The sequence below is a fragment of the Lycium barbarum genome, chromosome 3 (assembly GCF_019175385.1).
Source record: "Lycium barbarum isolate Lr01 chromosome 3, ASM1917538v2, whole genome shotgun sequence".
Classification (NCBI taxonomy): domain Eukaryota; kingdom Viridiplantae; phylum Streptophyta; class Magnoliopsida; order Solanales; family Solanaceae; genus Lycium; species Lycium barbarum.
In genome coordinates, this window is record NC_083339.1 from 24,252,374 (window position 1) to 24,266,602 (window position 14,229).

A 14,229-nucleotide genomic window follows, 5' to 3' on the forward strand; every position below is an offset into this window, starting at 1 on the left:
ATAGAATACACATCCCACTATTCACTTCCAACCCATCTCTCCTATCTCTTTCTCCCCTTTTCTCCCCACTACCCCGTTGCCGGCCACCACCGCCACCGGAGCTCCGGCGAAATGCCGTGACCTTTCACCACCGTCACTGCCAGTCCCTTCCCCTTTTCCCGTTCTTATCCGGCCATACCCTTTTTTCCTTTCTTCTCCGGCGCCAATAAGGGAAAAACAACTCAGATCTACGCCGGAAAAGCACCAAATAGCGACGGATCTAAGCATTGTTGGAAGCAAAAATGAAAAAAAAACTCATATCTATAACGGATCTGAGCATTGTTAGAAGCAAAAACGAAAAAAATGTTGTTGTTGTATTAGCCAGAATTTTTTCCGATCACCGGAATTTTTTCCGGTCAGATCTAGAAAAAATCTAGATTTTCACTGTTTTTGTTGTATATTTACCGTGTATATAATATTTTTTCGCTTGTATTTGTTGTATACATACCGGAAAATATGGCGTACTTGTTAATTTTTTGATGTATCTATGTTGTATACAGTTTTTTCGCTTGTATTTGTTGTATACATACAGAAAAATATGGCATATTTGTTAATTTTTTGGTGTATTTTATATTATTGGTGTATATGTATTCAGTTTTTTAATAGTTGTATTCATGAATACAACAAGCCAATTTATGAATACAGATAGTTATTTTATGAATACAGTTGGAAAAAAATTGTTGTATTCATGAATACAGCTAAAAAAAAAATTGAATACACATGTGGGAGCTGGACTGATTTGCTACAGAACGTAAATATTGAAACATTAGCTATGCAGCTTGATTAAACCCTAAATGTTTGCCATTTATGTAAAATGCCCTTTTTTTTCTGCACGGCTTGGCCTTCAAAGGCTCTGTCTTTAATTTTTGTCCTTCAAAATTGCTGGTCTTTAATTTTTGTCTTTCGCTTAAAAAAGTGGCCGAAATTACCCGAGGCTCTGATTCGAACCCCTTCTCAGTGAAAAAAAAATCGCAAGGCAAAATTTCGCGAAAACTCTACCTTATAAGGCAGAATTCAAAAGTTTGCCTTGCGAAATTTTGCAAGGCAATTTTTTTTTTTTTTTTACTCTGCTGAAATTCTACAAATGCTAAGCCATAAGGCTTAACTTTTGCTTGAATAGGCCTAATTTACTACGAAACTCTATTTTATAATTTTTTATTTTTTTTGTTGATTGTGTCGAGATTCAAAACTAGAACCTCAGGTATTTTAGGTAAAGGCAACAATTAAAGTGCAGCAATTTGAGGACAAAAATTAAAGACTGCAAATTGCACAAACTAAATGCCAAGTTTCCGAATCATCTACAGTCCCACATCACGGAAACATCCAGAACTAATTGTGAATATCTCATTTTGTAAATTCAGCCAGTTTGTTATAGAATAGCAAGTAGAATTTAGACACATGTGATAGTTGGTAAGAATAGATTCTCTTTCACTCATGTAAAATAGCATACAATGTACAGCATTCTCATTCAATTCAATCAACACAAGAATAATTTCCATTTATATTTTCCAGCAAAAAAACACAAGAATATTTCAACATATTATATTTTCCATTTTTGCATAGTTTCAGAGCCATATCGATCCCAATTCTTTGTTCACCGATTTTGGGGCCCCATATTATATTGTCCACGCTCTAGTTAATTAGATTGGGAGTGTGGGGAGTGTTTGTGAAAAATTAAAGTTAATTTTTGAAAGAATAAATATCATAGATATTTAGAAGAGTTTCTAGAAAGTTATATTGTAATATCTTTGATATATATACTTAGGAAATGTCTAGAAATTCTAGACACATAGATATTTGGAGTTGAGGGTAGAATTATCTAGATCCTTTTGTATCTAGAATAATATCATGATAGTCTAGAATAGTGGTAGGAGATAAGAGTAACTTGATTTTTCTTATGGATGTATCTAGAATAATATCTAGAACCATCCCTAGACAAGTATAAATAGGGGTGACCTTGAACATTTGTAATCAAGCCAAGCCAACCCAATTGTAAGTCATTCAAGCCAATTCAAGAGAGTCTTCTTCCATTACAAAGTTCTCCTTTCCAAAGCTTCCTCTTTTTTAGTTGAATCTTCCGATCTTATTTGACGATCTTGGGCTAGCAGAAGGTTTCCCCGATTTACTTTTCTTCTGCTATATTTCTCTACATGGTATCAGAGCCATAATCGTAGATTGGCTTCTGGGTTTTATTTCAAGATAGGGTTAGTGGTAGATTCAATCGGTTTCTAAATGGATTTGAGCGGTAGTGTTAATGGACTGGGGATGGAAATGTTGAACCAGTCCAATTACAAGGTATGGAAGACATGTATGGAGTCATACCTTGTGGGTGAGGATATGTGGGATGTTGTCAATGGAAATTACACAAATCCTCTTTCTGAAGGACCGGAAAATAGCAGCGCATACAAGAAGTGGAAGCAGATTAATGCAAAAGCGGAGTTCATCCTAAAGAGGTCCATTTCTCACAACTTGTTTAATCATATTATTAGGTGCAAATCAGCTCATGAGATATGGAGGACCCTCGATCGGCTGTTCAATAAGAAGGATGAAGCCCGACTACAGATATTGGAGAATGAATTGGCGAACACCACTCAAGGTAATCTATCTATTGCTGAGTACTTTTGAAGATTAAGAATTTATGTTCAGAGATCTCTTTATTAAACCCCGACAAAGCTATCTCCGAAGCACGAATGACAAGAATTATCATTCGTGATTTGAAGTCAGAATATATTTCTTTTGTTACATCAATTCAAGGATAGGCTCAACAACCATCCTTGGAGGAGTTTGAGAATTTATTGTCATCACAGGAGCTACTAGCCAAACAGATGGCTAGTGTATGTTTTAAAGAAGGGGAAGAAAATGCTCTTGTAGCCGACAAGAGAAACTTCAAAGGAAAAACATTTAGAGATATGCCACACTCTCGATCTCAAAGTGTTTCCAGCTCGCTAGAAAAAGAGAGAGAGTCTAATAATAACTATAAGAAGACTCTCAAATGTTACAGGTGTGGTAAAATAGGACACATAAAAAGATATTGCCGAACAAAAGAGAGCAACATGGCTCAATGGCTCAAGTTGAGAAAGTTGTTGAAGAAGAAGAGGACTGGGGAAGGTGTTTCATAGCTGAGGCTCGAGTAGTAGATGCCCTGGCTTCCTTCAATTTCGAAAGAGACTGGATCATGGATTCAAGAGATAATACGGCCCATCACGTGGAGAAGGAAGACATTGGTGTCATTAATAAAAAACAAGAAGATTCCAAAGACGTTCAGACTAGTGACGTGGTAGCTGCTACCGAGGAAATCAACGAAGCAGATCCTGAAACTGGTAATAAAAGTCTGGACGTGGAGGATGTTGAAGTAGATCCTAAGCATGAAGTTTCTGAAACTATATATGACAATGGTGACCATTCTGGAGAAAGCATTGAGGGAGTTGTAGTGGAAGTTGAAGTCTCTGGTCAATCATCTGCCATATCAGAGTCAATCACTAGCTCAGATCAAATACTGGAAGCAGATGGAGAAGCTGACGGTTAAATAAATGAAGAGGATGACCTTGAAGGCTCAATTTCATATGGAGAGACAGATAATATGGTTCTCGAATGCTCTGAAGCTTGCCAAACAATTTATTGAGGAGCTAGAAAGGGAATGTATTGGTGGATCCTATGTTGGTGTTGAGTCTTCGAAGGGTATCCATGGTCAGATCGTCATCGACTCAGATGGTTCTCTAGATAACACAATTGTTAAGGAGCTCAGAGAAAGGGGGAGTCTGGAAACTCAAGAATGTGAAGTTCAGCATGAAGATGAGTCACGTGGTTCGCAAAGGCCAAAAAGAAATAGTGGTAAGTCTGCCTGCTACCGAGATGAAAATTTTATCAAGAGATATTCATGTTTCTTTGGAGGCCCAATTATTAGCGGAAAACCATCATCATTTGAAGAAGGAAGAAGTGTTGAGAAAATATTTTTGAGATCTTCACCGTGGCACGCTCAAAAGCTTAGTATGAGTTCTTCCACGACAAGTTCAGGATAGCTTCCAAAAAATTACTTTAAGGGGGAGTGTGAAAAATTAAAGTTAATTTTTTGGAAAAATAAATATCATAGATATTTAGAAGAGTTTCTACAAAGTTATATTGTAATATCTTTGATATATATACTTAGGAAATGTCTAGAAATTCTAGACACTTGGATATTTGTAGTTGAGGGTAGAATTATCTAGATCATTTTGTATCTAGAATAGTATCATGATAGTCTAGAATAGTGGTAGGAGATAAGAGTAACTAGATTTTTCTTATGGATGTATCTAGAATAATATCTAGAACCATCCCTAGACAAGTGTAAATAGAGGTGACCTTGAACATTTGTAATCAAGGCAAGCCAACCCAATTGTAAGTCATTCAAGCCAATTCAAGAGTCTTCTTCCATTACAAAGTTCTCCTTTCCAAAGCTTCCTTTTCTTTAGTTGAATCTTCCGATCTTATTTAACGATCTTGGGCTAGCAAAAGGTTTTCCCGATTTACTTTTCTTCTGCTATATTTCTCTACAGTGTTAGAAGTCTCACATCGACAGCGGGATGCATAATTGATCTCCCTATATGGACTTAGGCAATCGTTCCCTCATGAGCTAACTTTGGGGTTGAGTTGCGCCCATGATCTATTCTTTAGATCACTCATCGGACCTCTTCATCACAGCATATGGGCAAGCTGGGTGTCCTTTCATCCTCTCCACCTTGAGGAGGGTTGTTGGAATGGCTAAATTACAATGATGAATTACGGTGATGATTTGTGGAGTTGTGGTTTTTCAATGATGAATCGTGGAAGAAAGCATATGAAGTGGTCGATGCTTACTAGGTTGCAAATGAAATGTTTATGACCATTTTATGATATAGGAAATAATATTTGGGCCTCATGGACTCACCTATGAGATCCAAATATTGGGCCTGAAACTAAATGCAAAGTTTCCAGATCATCTACAGGCCCACATTATGGAAACATCCAGAAATAATTGTGAATATCCCATTTGGTAATTCATCTAGTTTGTTATAGAATAGCAAGTAGAATTTAGACACATGGCATAGTTGGTTAGAATAGATTCTCTTTCACTTGTATCAAATAGCATACAATGTACAACATTCTCATTCAATTCAATCAACAGAAGAAAATTTCTACATATTCTATTTTCCATTTCTACATTCCAGGGGTGTCAAAACTATTTTGAAAACCGACCGAACCGATTTTTAGGTTTTCTTTTAATGAAATAATATGTAATTATATAAATTTATAAACGTATCGAATAATTAGTTAGTTTTGTTAATTTATTCTATATTGGTCCTTTTTTCTCCTTATTAACTTTGACATTAATATTTTGTCCTTGAGATTTTTCATCTTTTTCCACAAGTGTACTTTGTATGAGGGAATGCCTCAAGTTTTTGTAGTGTTTACAATACCTTTTTACTCCCTCATATTCCAGTTTTTTGTGTGAATCCCTTCAAAGAATTTGCCTGACCCTCCAAACCAATTTATACGCTTTCAAGATGAGGTTTAGTGAGGTCAACCTACATTCTCACTAATTTTGTCATGTCTGGTCTAGTTCGGCAATATGTGATTACATTCATAGTTAAAAGAATTTCAACTGGCCAAAGTATTTGTTTCATATATGTAAATGATAAGGAAGCCCGGCATCACGATGCATACAGGTAAAAATGGAGAGTCTCCTTCTTAAGGTCCAGCGATCATTTCTAGAGCCACATTGGCATCCCATAATTTCGATGGATTGTCTAAACCAAATGTTTTTTGCAATATTCCTCAATGGTGAACTCTATGAAAACAAAACGATAATCAAATGCACCAATTTAATTTCACCTTTGGTATAATTAAGTTTTGGAGGAATTTCAACCAAAATGGTGGTCGCCCTAGATTGGGGAGCAGGATTCTCACTTTTTTTTCTTTTTTTTTTTTTAATCAAAGTCCATCTTGGTGTGGTTAGGCTAGACCCCTACCTGAGTATTTCATAAAGAGTTAGAACATGGAGGAGAACACAAACCTTTGCCTCCAATACAACAGGTGACCTGGTTAACCATATAGCAAAAATGATTTACAAAAAGCTTACTGGACATAGTACAAATGATTCTCACTTGGATGCGAAAATGGTCTGGTCATTCGCACAAATGCCCTTATTTGGGGGTGGTCTTTAATTTTAGCCCCTCAAATTGCTAATTTTTAATTTTTGTCCTTCGGCACTTTAAGTAACCGAAAATATTCCTGAGATTTTGGGTTCGAATTCCAGCAGAGTATAAGAAAAAAAATTGCAAGGCAGAATTTCATAGCAAATTAGGCCTGATCAGGCAAAAGCTATGCCTTAAAGCCTAACTTCTGTAGAATTCCAGTAGAGCAAAAAAAAAAAAAAAATTGCGAAATTTCGCAAGGCAAACTATTGCCATTAGGAAAATTCTGTCTTATAAGGAAGATTTTCGCGAAGCCTTGCCTTGCTATTTTTATTTTATTTTACTGAGCGGGAGTTCGAACCCAGAACCTTAGGGTATTTTCAGCCACATTTTAAAGCGAAGGGCAAAAATTAAAGACTAGCGCCTTTGAAGGACAATCCGAGCAAAAACTACGTTGACGTCCCATAGGATGGCCCATTTGCATAGGTATTGTTTCTAGGGCAACGTACATAAATAACTACATTTTAATGCTTGCTTTCAATCCGTCGCTACCTTTTTGCTATTTACAATTCGTAGCTACATTTAGGCATTTTCGCTATATTTCAGTGTATTTGAATGCACTGTTCAGTTGTATCCAACCTTATCTAATGTCACATGTATTTGGATACATGCAACCTTAATTTCTCTGAATACATGTGTATTCAAAATGATGTATTTAAGTGCATTAAAATACATGACGAGGGCTGTGTATTTTAGTGTGTTTATATATTGATATATCCTCTTGTTTTGGGTGTAGTTGAATGTATTCAACTGTATTTGAATGTGTTTCAACAAAATTTCAATTACAATATATTTACTCGAAAAATTGTATACAAACATATATATAGATCATTCAAACAACACATACGGTCAAATACATCTAGTTTGCGCCCTAAATACAATCAGCCAATGACTGTATTTGAATGTAGTTCAAAAAAATTTCAGATGCAAAATTTCAAATACACTGTATCTACTCGAAAAATTGTATATAAACATATGTACATAGATCATTCAACCAACACATACAGTCAAATACATCTAGTTTGCCCCCCAAAATACAATCAGCCAACGACTTTATTTGAATGTATTTCAACAAAATTTCAGATGCAAAATTTCAAATACACTAGGATCTAAGATACAACAAGGAGAAGAAGCCATGAATTCCGGTATCCGTCAGATCTGAGAAGCGTAATGGCAGTGAAGGAGGCAGTGGCGTTTCTCAAATCTGGTGATGTCACCGTTGAGGAGGAAGAGGCGGGGAGGGAGATGTGGCCACCGTTGATGCAACAACATGTGAGAAGGCTAACTTGACCGAAGATCTGGTATTGGCCGCAGAGATGGAGGAGACGGCGGCGGTCGAGGGAGAAGAGAGAGGGTAAAAGGAGAGAGGCACCAGAGAGAGGCAAAGGTATTTGGCAAGAACTCTGTGTGTGTGTGAGAGAGAGAGAGAGAGAGAGGGAGGGGAAAGGGAGAAGAGAGGAATGAGGGAGACATACAAGCTACAAACCTAATGTATTTTGATATAACTATGAATGGTAATTTGCAAAATCACTGCAGTTACTGAATATAAATAAATTAAAAGATAGTTGTTATCAATAATTACCTCTTAAAGGTAGTTTTGCCAAGTTATTATTCCTTTTTTGTAAGTGTAGAAAGAAATATTACATGTTGGGTTACAGAAAGATAATCTTTTAGATTAGGACGAGGTTACTTGATTAATTAATAGATCTAGTTGATAGCCACAAACTTATCGAATTCAAACTTGAGATCAAGAAGGAAAAAGTCTCAGGACCTCAGCTTTGTTTGCTCATAGTTATTATAGGAAATTTGGCATCGGGTAGCAAGTTCGAATCCCAAACGGCATAAATTAATCCATGTTTAAAAATTTTGGCACCCGGTCGCCCATAGCTACAGTTTTTGTATAGTATAACTAGTAAAGTCGTCTCCCAATAACATAGTTTAAAATTTTCGAATTTCATCTTTTCTTTTCTGTTAGATTTGATCCAATTACTTTCACCAGATCTCTCTATCATTATATTAGAATTTTTAGCAGTATTATTAGCAATAGAATTTTTAGATTTTCTCTTTGCCTTAGCAGTATTCTTTTGGTATCACGTACATCTTTAGCCTTATGCGTTTATTGCTATGTGTTGCTCCATTTGTTTGGTATCTGGATATACTGGTGTCTTAATTCTCTTGCAATCCTGCATTGACTTTGTTACTTTTGAGCCGAGGGTCTATCAGAAACAGTCTCTCTACCCCATAAAAGTTGAAGTAAGGTCTGTGTACATCTTACCCTCCTCAAACTCCACTCGTGGGATTACACTGGGTATGTTGTTGTTGTTGTTTAAATCATTAAAATTGTTGTGTGTTTTTTCAGATTTCTCGTAGATTTTGCCTTGATTTCCAGAAAAGCATAGGAAGGAAGCATATTTCAAAGAAGAGTGTCAATGCTTCATCTATTCATGTAGATAATGGCTCTGACTTTGTTTGGGTGATATCGTATTTTATTAGAAACATTTAAAAGAGCTTGAATATCAATTTTGGAGGTGTTTGGAGAATGTTTGAGGTGAATTTCAATTGAAAACTCTAAGTTAAACGCGATTCCATCTATGTATCCCCACTTTATCCCATGTATATCAATGTATATCCCACTATGTATTCATTTGTTTCTTGTATATCAATGGAAATTTGTACATTATATAGACAGACAATGTGATACACACATTGCAATGGCGCTTTTAGGTCTTGTTTTTACTCCAAAACACCTCTAATAGTGTATAGCATTATCCAAATATTTTCAACCAATGCCAACCATACCCACTTAGACCAGTTCAATTAACAGCCAAAAAAGAATAAGAGAGAAGAAAAAGAAAGTTGGATGTGTCCTTGCCAACTTTACGCAGAAACAAAAAACTCTGTTTTAGGTGTTTAGTTGGATTTGTTTGAATGGGTACACATCATGAAGCATGAAATAAGAAAAAAAAAATTGATCTTCCTATTAAATTGTCGGTTATAACTAGCAACGACTGCAATACCAACTTTTGGGCTTCAATTAGAAAATTTAATACTTGGCCAAAATATACCAATAAATCTTCGGCAAACTTACAGATATAACTATCTTATATGAGGCTCTTACTATACGTAGCTACCATTTGCCAAATTACAATTCGTAGGTAATGTATTTTACTTGGCCAAATACACTTATCTCATATGTATTTGGCTCATATGTATTTGACTTGGGTGGAAAGGGGCAGAGCCACACCCAATAACCACTTCATCCACTCCAACTTGTTGATACATATAACGAAATACAATTAAATACACTCAAAATATAAGGAGAAGAAGCTAGGAAAAATATATAAGAAAAGTAATGTTGATGGTTGGGTTCGAACTTGGGTTAAACCACTCCAACTTGATGTATTTTGATACAGCTACGAATAGTAATTTATAAAATCATTGTAGCTACTAAATATAAATAAATTAAAAGGTAATTATTATCAATAATTACCTCTTAGAAGAAGCTACACCAAGTAAAAATTTCTAAATCTAAATCCTTAAGATTGTTAATAGGTGTCAATATCCCTTTATAAAGTCATAAAGTTTTCGCGCAAATATTAATCCCCACTTGCTTCATTAATTATGATTTCATCAATATTATACGCAATTTATGTTTCTGTTCACATGCGGATCTAATTTCTTTGTTTTTGATTGAGCTTTGACTGACATCATAATTGATGCAATATGATTCTCTATTTATGTTACCAATTTGTGTTTGAACTTTGAAGGTGAAAACAAAATGAGCTATAAAGTTTCAATTTCTTGCAGTGTTTGGTTAAAATAAGAAAATATTTTTAAGCACTTATTTTTAAGTTAAAAATGATAAAAATAGGCCAAAAGCCATAAGCTAAAATTCGTAACTTATGACTTTTGGCTTATAAATCAAAAGCCATAAGTTCATCCAAACCGGTCCTTAATAGTTGAAGTACCTACCCACACATAATCAGTACACTAATAGGAAGTCCACAAGGAATTCTCTATTGGCATTTTGTGTCAAAATGGGAATCTTTATTTGACTTTTGAGGGTCAAAAACATGTTTTCACATCTTATCTTTCCCAAACCAATTTGATCTTCTGCAATGGAACTCTTTTGTTTATTAAGTAAAATCATAGTACTTCCAATATCCGTATAGTCATTTTCCAAAACATAAAAATATCCTAGCCAAAAAAAAAAAAGGGCTAAAATTGACGCGGTTAAGAAATTAAAGTAGAGAATAGAGCATAGAAGAAAGTGGGAAAATGACTAGGAAAGTGGGCCCATGAGAAAAGTATCATGAACCCAACATTGGCTTCAGCCCACTCAAATACCAAAGTCCTTTCCCCACTTCCACTTCAGTTGTTTGCACGGATTGTCCTTCAATGGTACTGGTCTTTAATTTGTGCCTCTCGTATATGTGGTCTTTAATTTTTGTCTCTCGTATATGTGGTTCTTAATTTTTGCACTTACTACTTATTTAATGAAAATATTCAGATCTGTTTTGCTCGGCATAAGTTCTGTGTTATCTTAGGAAACTGAACTTTTGTCTAGCTCGACATAAGTTTTATAAGAATTAAGTTATGCGGCATAAATTGTGTTGTATTTTTCAAATTATGTTGAGTGTTGAAAGTTTTACCTTTTCCGGCATAACTTGTGTGGATGTTATGGTACACATACAAAAGCTAAATGTAAACTTTGCGGAGCGAAATCTAAATTTGTGTCGTTTTGCAGATTATATTGAGTGTTGAACGTTTTTCTTGTCTGGCATAACTTGTGGAATGTTGTGATACATATACCGAAGCTAAACGTAAACTTTGTTGAGCGAAATTTCAGGAGTCGTTTGGACATGATTTGAAATCATGATACGAAATCGGGATGATTTGAAGTTAAAGTTTTGTTTGGACGTGCAATTTCGATTTCTTAAGTTGTATTTTTTCTCATAGACATAAAAACCCACAAGTTGTGAAAACCATCAAAACATTCTCAGTTCTTATACAATCTTACTAAATGAGCAAATCATAGTTCATAACAAAATTAATACGTAACTAGAAGGCCTTTTTAAAAAGTACAACATCAATTGATTGAACTTTAGTTCAATAAAAAGAAAAATTGAACATAAGTTGTAGTGTAACTACTCCTTAATATAATCCTCTCGCATGGTATATGGTTGGTAAGAGTAAATTTGTTATTAAATATACTACCAACTTGCAGATCTTTTTTAATATTTGATATAAATGGTTGGTAAACATAGTTGGTAAATATATCTACCAACGTATGGATCTTTTTTCACAAAATATAAGTTTATGGGTCAGGTTTTACACCTATTTTTTTTTTTTTTTTGAAATTATGATTTGGAATTCCAAATTATATTTTTTTTTTTTGAGAATTTGAAATTTGAAATCATGATATGAAGTTAAAGTTGACATTTTATGAAAATTGCATAAACAAACGCCGATTTATATCGCATGAACAAACGCCTACTAAGTTATATCGTGTCAAAAGTACCTAGGACAAATATTAAAGACCACAAATTTGAGGGATAAAAATTAAGGAGCACCCCAAAATAGGGCATTTGTGCGAATGACCCCTTCCACTTAGTCTTTGGCTACAGAGTTTGAGATAAAACCCAGTGAACCAAGACAAAATAAAATAGGTAATTTAGTGATTTACTACTTGTCGTAATTGACTAGTTTTACAATTGGCCCAGTTTTTCTTCAAAATCTTCGATACAAAAAGTAAATTGTTATGAGGAAATAGTATCCCATGTCCATTTACAATTTGAATGAAGAAAATGATTTTTTTTTCAAATCTCTCATGTGTTATTTATAGATCTCTTATATGTAAAAATGAAGATTTCTTATGAGAAGGACATAAAACGAAAAATAAGTTTCTGAAAGACTACAAAACCAATTGACGGTAAATTGTTTGGGTAATATCAATCCTCCATCTAAGCCTGTCAAGTGAGCCGGGCCAACCCGAACCCGACCCACCACCGGCCCGGCCCAGACCCACTAAGAGGTGTAAGGAGCTGGGCTAGGTGGGATTTATTAGGGGGCTGGGCCAGACAAGGTGGACAGCCCACCAGTAGCCCGGGTGATGGCCCACCGGGGCACCGGCCTGGCCCACTTCAAATAATAATAAAAAAAGATATGTACTACATTTATTACTAAGAATAAGTATTTTAAAAATATTGTATCCCAATAAATTAGGAGTCTCTTTTTACGGAGCACTTTAGTTTTCTTTAAAATTGTATTTTAAAGCTAGACAATCTTGTGTCCTCAACAAATATACCTTTGATACATTTTCAGTATATAGTATATATTAGATTGTGATAGTACTTATCTCAACAAATATATCTTTGATAAATCATTCAGTTCAATTTCATGCCTTTTTACAAGTGTCTACGCAACACACCGGTACCCCTCCCCCCCCCCCCCCCCCCCACCCCCTCTAATAGGTTAATACCCGACGCTCCGGACTTATGGAGATATATGTCACCACAATGTTGACATTTAACATGTTCCTTATTTACTCGCTCAAAATGCATCCACACCGCACTTGAAGTTGATCTTCGAACTCGAGGAGAAGGTGGAGGTGAAGTAATGTACACTAGTTGAATAGCAAATTTAGATAAAGAGAGAATTGTGGAAGAATTGTGTGAAAATGAAGAAGAATGGAGGGGTATTTATAGTTTGAAAATATGACCAAAGTGCAGTTATTCATAAATTTAGGGGTTCAAATAAAATTAGCAACGACTAGTTTTTTAAATTTACAACGGCTAGCTTTTTGAATTTGATGACGACTAAACTTTTTTTTAATTTAGCAATTTTATCATTAGTTGTAAATGTTAATTTTATTATTAGTAGTAAATGTAAATGTCTATTTTTGTATTAGAACTTACAAAAAAAAAAAAAAAGGCCCGGCCCACTTAGCCCACTACGTACCCCTACTCGCGTAGGGGGCTGGACCGGACACCCCTTTCCCTCCTCCAACCCGGCCCCCAACCCGGCCCACTAACTATGGCCCGGCCCGGCCCCATGTGACCCCCATTTATATGGCCCGGCCCACTTGACACCCTTACGGCTCCATCCACCGTAAAAGCATATAAATGATGCACCTTTTGACTCTTTTGTATTACCACTTGAGAGATACTAAAATTATGAGGTCGCTATCTCGTTAACGCTGCCTTAACGAGAAGGGTAATAGGAGCCTAGTCCTTTTTGCAGTCGACTATAGCTCAAACAGGTACGTCGTTTTATCCTACTAATCTCTTATTATTTTGGGTCCTATTACCACGTTCGATTTTGAAATTATCATGTTAAATATCTTACATGTTGGTACGTAAACCAATTGATAGATATGAACTAATTAAAACTAATTAATTATTTACATAAGCCAATATATAAACTTAATTTTGTGCCACTTCATTTGATCGTATGAGACCGACATGCATTACGACTCCTAAGATCTTTTCATAGATTACTCATATTTCAATTTTCTTTTCTTACTTCTAAGGTGATGAATAATCTCTTACCTTAGCATAATGTAAATTAGCTGATCTAACTTAGCTATCTATAGACTCTCGACTCCTTTTCTTCTCCATTTTCTCTCTCTTTCACTTCTTCTGCCCAGTCTGCCTCTCTTTCTCCTTCATATCCTCCCTCCTTTCGTTCTATGTTTGGGTTGTAAATCGAATTTTTCTTTCTATGTTGAGGTACCGGCGACAAAAAAATGGAAGAGTGTACAATTGCTTAATTCTATAAATGTAAAAGCTTGCAAGCATGAAAAATCATAAGCTTCAAAGTGAAAAGTTACTTAAATCCACAAATGACCCTGAACAATATTGTCGATAAACAAAACATGAAAACTCAGAATTTCACCGATGATGTTTATAAAAGAAAACCGTGAAAAATGTTAGAATTAAAAAAGGAAACAAATTTTGTTGCGAGTAGGTTAGACAACTAA